The sequence below is a fragment of the Nematolebias whitei genome, chromosome 2 (assembly GCF_014905685.2).
Source record: "Nematolebias whitei isolate Nwh7 chromosome 2, NemWhi1, whole genome shotgun sequence".
Classification (NCBI taxonomy): domain Eukaryota; kingdom Metazoa; phylum Chordata; class Actinopteri; order Cyprinodontiformes; family Rivulidae; genus Nematolebias; species Nematolebias whitei.
The window spans coordinates 48,712,587-48,721,737 of NC_056499.1; the positions used below are offsets into that span (position 1 = coordinate 48,712,587).

Consider the following 9,151-nt stretch of genomic DNA (forward strand, 5'->3'; position numbering starts at 1 on the left):
GGATGGATGGATGGATGGATGGATGGATGGATGGATGGATGGATGGAGAATAAGTTTCTGTTGTACATTAAGTCACATGACCAAGTGACCCAGAAGCAGAAGAAAGCACTGTGAGACAGAACAGAATATGTATGGTGATCCTTTTTGTTTCTATTTCTGGTCTGCCATGTTAATGGATGTTTAAGTTTAATTTCAGATTATTTATTTATTTTATTTTAACTAACTTTGTGGATCACCCTTGAGTAGGCAGTGTAAAACTTTGACTTTAAAGTCTCAGTCAAACTGATTTTTCACCACTTCAGAGAAATAAATATATTAAATATACATTAATACACATCATTTGTCCAAAGTGATTGGAGCTAATGACTGAAGTACAAGTGCACACATTCAGACTTGCCTGAACGTGCTGCGGTTCATTTGTGTGTTTCTCCTTTAATCAATAATGCAGACAGGGAATGGCTGCTCAAACACACATGTCTGACACGCAGTCAGTGAGCTCACCATAAACACATCTGACTGCATTAAACGTCTGCTCAGTGCAGGAAGAGTCAGACACTCCAGAGCACACCCAGAAACCTTTCAACTTTGCACTAGCAGTCAACACGCCTCTGTGACTAATTTGCAAAGCAAACATGAAACACTACTGGGAACTTTAAAAGTAGTTTCTTTTTCATTCAGAGGAATGTTTTACACTATAGTGACCTTTGTGTTGCAGATCTTATACTGTCGAGGATCTCCTACACATGGTACACCAACCGGGTTCCTGAAACACAGAAAACACAGGTTTGTATCATTAAGTGAGCTAAATACTACATGAAAGGTAAACATACAGTATCAAACAATTCAGCAATATCCATGATTATAAATAGTCTAAGTTGACCATTTTACCACAAAGTGTACTGTCAAGTAGCAAAAATTGACACAAATGGACCACAGATGGATTTGAACAAACTCCAGAAAGTTGTTTAATTAAATTTAAAACTTGTTAACATTTGAAGTCAATTCCGTTAAAGATGGCTGCCACAGCAAATCAATATAAGCTAGGCTAACACAAAAGTGTCAATAGTTCAGTGAGTTTTATAAAAATTTAGCTGCATTTTGATGTGGTAGTACCAGAGAGTCATTCACAAAACATATTCTAAAGAGATTTTAAAAATTCTTATTATTTAATAAAAAACAAAGCAACACTAAGACTTAAAATTAATACATGATTTAACATTTTTGGGGATTTCTCTACTTGGATGATTGAGATTACAAAACCTTTTTAATACATCTTTTTTTTATATTTACAATCCTGTAGTTATTTATTTTTAATTTTTTGTGGTAAATTTAAATGGATCACATAAAAAAATTGGCAAAACACTTTATTTTGGCGTATTAATTTATTTTTTAAATAAATCCAGAGATATAATATATTTTACTCAAAATGGGTAGAACAATCAATAAAAGTATAATTTTACATTTCCTAATAAACTCAGACAAAATGCATGTGGGTTCAGTTAAATGATGGAACATAAGTAATTTTTAATTTCATGAGAAATGTATCATTTTCATTACTTTCTACGTGTTGTCTTGTTACCTGGTGATACAGGTGCGTGTTCGCACAGAGGCTCCGCCCCCACAGCTGCGTGAGCACACAGACCAGCCGCTCCATATTGCCCACTCGTTTTTTAGGTGCAGCTGCCGTCGAGCACGAACCAGATGCCCTAATGAGATGTTGTTGGAAGGAGCCCACGTAGTAATCCATGGGGCCTAAAACAGTCAGAGCATTTTCATTTTTAGCTTTTCCCCAGACTTCCTGAAGGTTTGCATGATATTTTGCCATTTTGATTTTGAAAATGTGTTTTTCAATCACTTGTATCAACCATTTGATGTAATTTACAATTACATTACACATAGAAGGAACCCATGACAATTGATATCTTAAAAAAATGCATCAAATTAAAAAAAAATTGAACCACAACTCCTCATGATTTTAAATAAGGGTGGAAGGGACACTACCATTCTGTAATGATCCATGTGTTTCAGTATTTGGTTTTCTGATTCTCTTTGATGCCTGTTTTGACTGAAACACCAAGAACTCTGCATCATACTGACGCCCGCCAATGACACTGCCCCTGTCCTGAGTTCACATGAGGTGAGACTCTGCCTTCAAAGCATTGACCTCAGGAAAGCTGCTGGACCAGAAGGCATGCTGGGATGGGTGCTAAGGGACTGTGCAGCTGAGATGGCAGAGATCTTCACTTACATGAACATATATCACTGTCAACAGCATGGGTTCCAGTTTGCTTTAAAAGAGCCACAGTAATTCCTGTTCCCAGACTCATGTAACTTGTCTGAATGATTACAGGGCAGTGGCTCTTCACTTCCACCAAATGTTTGGAGACAATGGTTATCAAACCCATTTAAAAGGCCTTCCCACCTACTCTTGAGCAGTACCAGTTTGCATACAGGAAGAACATTTCCATAGAAGACACCACATCATTTATGCTGCATACAGTACTTTGACACTTGGAGCAAAAAGATGCGCTTGTAAGGCTTCTTTCTGTTGACTTTAGTTCGGCTATACTGAAAAAAAAAAACCCAACTGGTCTCTCTAGGACTAAACACCACTTTAGAAAACTGGTTATTGGACTTTCTGTCAGATCACAGTATGTCAAAGTTGGTCAGCACGTATCATCCACTGTGACCATTAACACTGAGGTTCCCCAGGGATGTGTGTTCAGCCCATTAATGAGCACATATACACCCATGACTACTGTTGAGGTCCTAAATTTGCTCCGATGACCTCTCAAGGTTGGTTTGCTCGGAAAGGATCACAAGTTTTCTCTAGAATTAACGATAACTTTATTTTCACACACACAAATGTATGAACAGGAGAGAATTGTGTAAATTCCCTTCTATCCCTGGGCCCCTGTACAATTCTGATGTTTGTGCGGTTTGGTTTCACCCTTATAAACTATGGTTCTCCTCCCCATTTTTCCTCCAATGAATCATCCCCACACATCCTGGTGACATTTCCTGCTATTTATTTCTATCAAATCAGACACCTCCACAAATTTTCGTGAGTCCCTCCCATTTCTCATTCTGCCCAATCAATCAGACACACTTCATTAGCTGTAATCTCTTTAAACTGAGTATGTGACACATTCCTATCTTTCCATTAGACAGATTAGGCACACACACAATCTTACCATGACTGTGAAACTCTGATTATTATCTGATTATCCTGGTAATTACCATACCATACCATACCATACCATACCACTTTATTTATAAAGCACTTAAACAGCGACAAGGCCAACCAAAGTGCTGTACAGACAAAACAACAGACAACACAAAAAGCAATATACAAAATTAGGTCAATCAGAATATAGACATAAAAACGATGCAGATAATGACGACAAACCAGTGTGGAGCATACAGGATCAAAACACAGATCATCTGGTGTTGAAAGCCATCGAATAGTAGTGGGTTTTTAAACGGGACTTGAAAACCGAGAGGGAGGGGGCCTGTCTGACAAGCAGAGGTAACTCGTTCCAAAGTCTTGGTCCTGCTACAGAGAAGGCCCTGTCACCTCTGCGCTTAAGACGAGTTCTTGGAACTGTGAGGAACAACTGGTCCGCTGACCTCAGGGAACGTGGTGGGACATACTGTTGTAGCAGATCAGAGAGATGGGGGGGTGGGGGGCAAAGCTGGTAATTCAGCACATTATCAAGTTTTAGATTGTTCCACAAGACCCAGGATCGTTCTGACCTAGTTAACCTAGTCTTTGAATCATTAAAAAATATTTTATAATCCCCAACAAACACTAAAATGATGTGAACTATAATTTAGATTTATATTTGATCTTAGTTAACTGAACAAGAACTTTTAGGATGATATTGTGTTTCTCATTAAATGACTTATTAGACATAAGGTACTATTTTCCTACTGACAGCAGAAAATGTCAGGGTTGATTTTAAAGCCAGCAGTCACTGCAAACATATATAGCAAACTTTATCAACTTATGACTTAGTTCACACATCAAATAGATATTATAGCAATATTTATATGTTCTATTTCCATAATTCATAATTAAACATTTTTATGAACCAACCCACATTGTTATTTTCACAATTTATAATCAAAGATTGTTTTCTTCCTGACACTACTCATTCTCCTCTATGTCAAATCTCATCATTAAGTTTTCAGATGGTGCCACATTACAGGGGTTTGAGAGACTCTGTAAATCAGGGAAAATCTAGAAAACGAGTTTCACATTTGGCAGATTGGGAAAACTCTGGGAATTTAAACACTGATATGCTAATTAACACATGATATTTCTGGAATTTTAGCATGTTCATGAAATAATGCTAGTATTCTAGTATCACTGAGTCCATATTCTGCTTCTGCAATGTGCATAATACATGTATCCTTACTGATTAACTGTGGTTTCTTTTTAGTGTCTAACGTTACAATATAAAATTAATTACCAGTATTAGGAATGATTACTATAAGCTAGGGGTGTAACGGTACATGTGGGTGTATTGAACCGTTTCGGTACGGCATGTTCGGTTCGGTCCACGTGTGTACCATCTCAGTTATTTTTTACACTCATTAAATTTTATTAACGAGAGATTATGTGCCGTGGAACTAAAGTTCCTAAGCATATTTCAGGATGGCGCTATAGCCTTGTAGCACGCGTAGCATTAGCATTCTAGCATCTCGTTGCGGTCTCCTGTTTGGGAACATTATGGCTTTCTTGTTAAAAGACAGGTGCAAATTCAAAGCTGTGTGTTGGCGTTGTTTCACGAAGATTGGATCTGCCGCAGGCAACACGTCTAACTTGTTAACGCACTTAGAACGACATCATCCGAATGTGAACGTCTCTTCTACAGAATAGCAGCTTGGTTGGTGCAAAGACTGATAGCAGCATGTAAACAACCTTCATCAGGTAATTCAGAGCAGTCCAAAGCAATAACACAAGCTGTAGGAGTTTTTAAAACTATGGATCTACGTGTCCGTGTTCTGTTGTTGATGCGCCGACTTTAAAGTTATTGAGCCCCTCTATGACATCCTATCACGTCAACACATCAGCCAAAAAGTTATAGCAGCACGTTATGAAAAAGCTAAAACTGATCATCAACAAGCCCTGGAGCACAGATTTAAAGCCCTGCCCTGACGATGATAAACGAGAGAATATTCACCACCTCATAACAAATGATGCCCATTCAAGAAGAGGTATTGCTTATTGTGTTATTATGATCTGATTAACTTTTTTAAATTAAAAATTATAATCGTATTAACTCTTTTTTTTTTTACCTCTTTGTGTTTTAATTCCAGTCTGGGACAGAGATAGCAGCTGAGTCTTCTTCCTCTTCAGGGACGTCCACCAGAGATCATCTCCAGCTAAGAAGACTGTGATGAGTGAACTCTGAACTTTTCCATGGACAGCTGGGAGCAGGTCCAAGAGGTTGTGAGTAATGATGAGGTCAAATACAGCCCCACTGCAAAATTAACAAAGCTCTACCTCTTTATTCCTGCTACTGTTGTTAATGAGCGGTTTTCTCCACCGCTGGAGATATTCACTGCAACTAGATCTGTGATTTTGGCAGAAAATGTGGACAAGTTGTTTTTTTTGGCCAAAAACTTAAAACTTGATTAGTTAGATTGTAAACGATCTGTTGCTGCTTATTGTTCTGGTTCTGACTGTTATTGTATTTATTAAGATTTTTATTATTGTTAGTATAGTTTATTTATTGTAAACAGTGCCATTTATTTAAAATATCATCCAAATGGGTTGCTTTTATTTATTTTTATACAAACGTATTGTTTACTTGGCATATTTAAAAAAAAAAAAGTTTTGGAATTCTTCATTTTGGTCTTTTTTGTACCGAAAATTAACTGAACTGAGCCCTCCCTGAAACTGAACAGAACCAAAATGTGATTTTAGAGTACCGTTACACCCCTACTATACACGTATTGTATGCTAAAGTATACTTAAGGCTTGCACAGACTCGGGCAGTCCTCAGTCCACGCGGAAACTGTGCACACTGTCCGCAAAGGGTTGAGACTTCATACTCGAGCATCCACCCTAAGCAGCTGCGGCCCAACTCCACAGGCAGGGGGTGTTTGCCTTAGGGAGAAATTGATTTTGCCCATTGGTCATTTGCTGACACGCCTACTGGATTGATTGATTGACAGGTTGCAAAAAAATAAATAAACGAGAGCTGGCAGCCCCAGTCTCAGCAAGTTTCTGTGTTTATATGTTGTTAATAAAAAGTTCTAAAAAAAAAAACAGGGAGCGCTGGTCCTGCAGCCCACACATCAGACCAGCCCACCAGGAAATCTCGAGACCCTTCCGCAGCCACGCTGGACCTGATTTTAATTCGCTCTTGACAAATTCCTTCATTTCTCACAATTTCAATCATGGCATCAGTGGAGGAGGGGGAAGAGATCGCTTGCCTCTTGGACAAAACAAAACAAAAGAAAAGGCCATTAAACCAGACCACAGATGAAAAAGGGGAATTTAATACATTGGTGTCGCATGTAAAACAGTCCGTCGCCGGGCAGTTTATTGTGCGACACTGAGTACGTGTACGTGGTCGCAAAAATTTATCTTTGGTATGTATCCTGATGCATGCTCAATAATCCAGGTAGAAAAATCCAAGAAAGTTCAATCTGGTCCTCTGGACATTCAAAAAAACAAAACAAAGCAAAAAAAAAAAAAAAAATGTAGAAACGTTTCGTCTCTCATCCAAGAGACTTCCTCAGTCTGAGCTGCTGTTTTCAGCTCAGTCTCTTAAATAGCACCTTCTCAGAGTGGATCAACCAGTTTGCTGCTGACAACCAGAACCAGCTGATCACATGCTCAAGAAGGACCATCAGCCTAACAATGGATCATTAGCACACTGATGGCTGATTACTATTCAAAGGGGGTTGAGTGATACTAGCAATCACAGCATTGTAAGAGGGGGACAGTTGCACCCGGAGGCCTCCACCCCTGTTTAATGATGGACAGTTTCTTTTCACAAAGATGGCCTCCTTTACTCCTCTCTCAAACCATCGTTCCTCTCTGTCCAGGATGTGAACATCTTCATCCCTGAAAGAGTGACCGCTGGCCTGGAGATGAGTGTAGACCGCAGAGTCCTGGCCTGATGATGTTGATCTTCTGTGCTGGGCCATCCTTTTGGCCAGTGGCTCTTTTGTTTCGTCCATCATTAAACAGGGGTGGAGGCCTCCGGGTTCAACTGTCCCCCTCTTACAATGCTGTGATTGCTGGTATCACTCAACCCCCTTTGAATAGTAATCAGCCATCAGTGTGCTAATGATCCATTGTTAGGCTGATGGTCCTTCTTGAGCATGTGATCAGCTGGTTCTGGTTGTCAGCAGCAAACTGGTTGATCCACTCTGAGAAGGTGCTATTTAAGAGACTGAGCTGAAAACAGCAGCTCAGACTGAGGAAGTCTCTCGGATGAGAGACGAAACGTTTCTACATTTTTTTTTTTTTGCTTTGTTTTGTTTTTTGTTTTTTTTGAATGTCCAGAGGACCAGATTGAACTTTCTTGGGTATCTTTGGTATGGTATAAAGTTTATTCATTTAAAAAAAGTACAAAACAATTCCATAACAATATATAAAAAAAAGATACAAAAGATTTAAAATGAAAGGCAGCAGAAAGAAGAAAAAATCTTATTATATCTGCCCCTTTTTTCGAACAATTATTTCAATCATAATAATTTTCAAGTAACAAATGGGTTGGTTCACCACCAACCCGTTCACATTTCAAATAGATTTTCCTCGCTCAGTGACACACCCGCTGAGAATCAGACCCTGGTCATTGGCAGCTCCATAGTCCAAAATGTGGCACTGACTCCAGCGACTATAGTCAAATGCATTCTGGGGGCCAGAGCGGGTGACACTGAATCCTATCTGAAACTGCTGACTAAGACCAAGGCTAAATACAGTAAGAATGTTATTCACGTCAGTGGTAATGACACCTGGTTATGCCAATTTGAGATCATTAAAATTAATGTTGCTTCGGTGTGTGACTTTGCAAAAACTATGTCTGACTCCGTAGTTTTCTCTGGTCGCCTCCCCAACCTGACCAGCGATGACATATTTAGTCTTATGTCATCATTTAACCGCTGGCTGTCCAGGTGGTGTCCTGAAAACAATGTGGGCTACGTAGATAGCTGGAGTGCTTTTTGGGGAAAACCTGGTCTGATGCGGAGAGATGGCATCCATCCCACTCTGGGAGGAGCTGCTCGTTTTTCTAGAAATTTGGCCTATTTTGTTAGTCCTTCAAATGATTGACAACCAAGAGTCCAGTCCAGGAAGCAGATTTATAGTCTTACACACCTCTCTGGTACTTCTCCTCTTTGTTACCTACCTAAATCCCCATTGAAACAGTGCCAGCTCACTCACAGCTCTAAATAAATAAACCAAAAATAAGCTCTAAAAATATAAACCATAAAAATCTTATTAAAATAATCTCATTTACTTTACTAGAACAAAAATTGAAATCATTAAATGTGGATTATTGAACATCAGATCTCTTTCCTCTAAGTCCCTGTTAGTTATTGTATTGATCTGATAATTGATCATTTTATTGATTAAGATGTCTGACAGAAACCTGGCTACAACAGTAGGATTTTGTTAGTATAAATAAATCCATTGCTGCCAATTACTTAAATTTTCAAGTTCCCAGAACAACAGGTCAAGGTGGAGGAGTAGCTGCTATCTTTCAGCCAAGATTATTGATTAATGATAAACCCATTATTAGTTATACTTCTTTTGAGTCCTTGTCCCTCAGTCTTTCTCATCCAAAATGGAATTCAGAAAATCCACTTTTACGAGCTGTTTTTTGTTGTCCACCAGACCACTATTCTCTGATTTTGTTTGAATTCTCTGATTTTTTTTGTATGACTACCTAATTACTAAATACCGATCAATTCATAATAATGGAGAATTTCAATATTCATATAGATTCAATTCAATTAAATTCAATTCAATAATACTTTATTAATCCCAAAGGGAAATTATTTTGTTTTGTTGTTGTAACTCGTTATCCTCATTTCATTAAGAGACGTTATAGATGCTGATGGCTCTTGTAAAGGTCCATCCCTCAGTGGATCCTAAGAAACTGGCTGCAGATGCCGTCCGATCCGT

The 9,151-nt window shown here is 38.7% G+C and overlaps 1 long non-coding RNA gene across 1 annotated transcript in view; it reads right to left on the reverse strand.

The window, feature by feature from the left end:
- The window catches only part of LOC119424717, a 13,651-nt gene extending 11,924 nt beyond the window's left edge, over positions 1-1,727 (reverse strand). The window contains exons 1-2 of the long non-coding RNA XR_005187530.1: positions 1,580-1,727; positions 703-763 (exon numbers count right to left, since the gene is read on the reverse strand). This is a non-coding gene — a long non-coding RNA (uncharacterized LOC119424717). The remainder of the gene's footprint in view (positions 1-702; positions 764-1,579) is intronic.
- Positions 1,728-9,151: the final 7,424 nt, after the last annotated feature.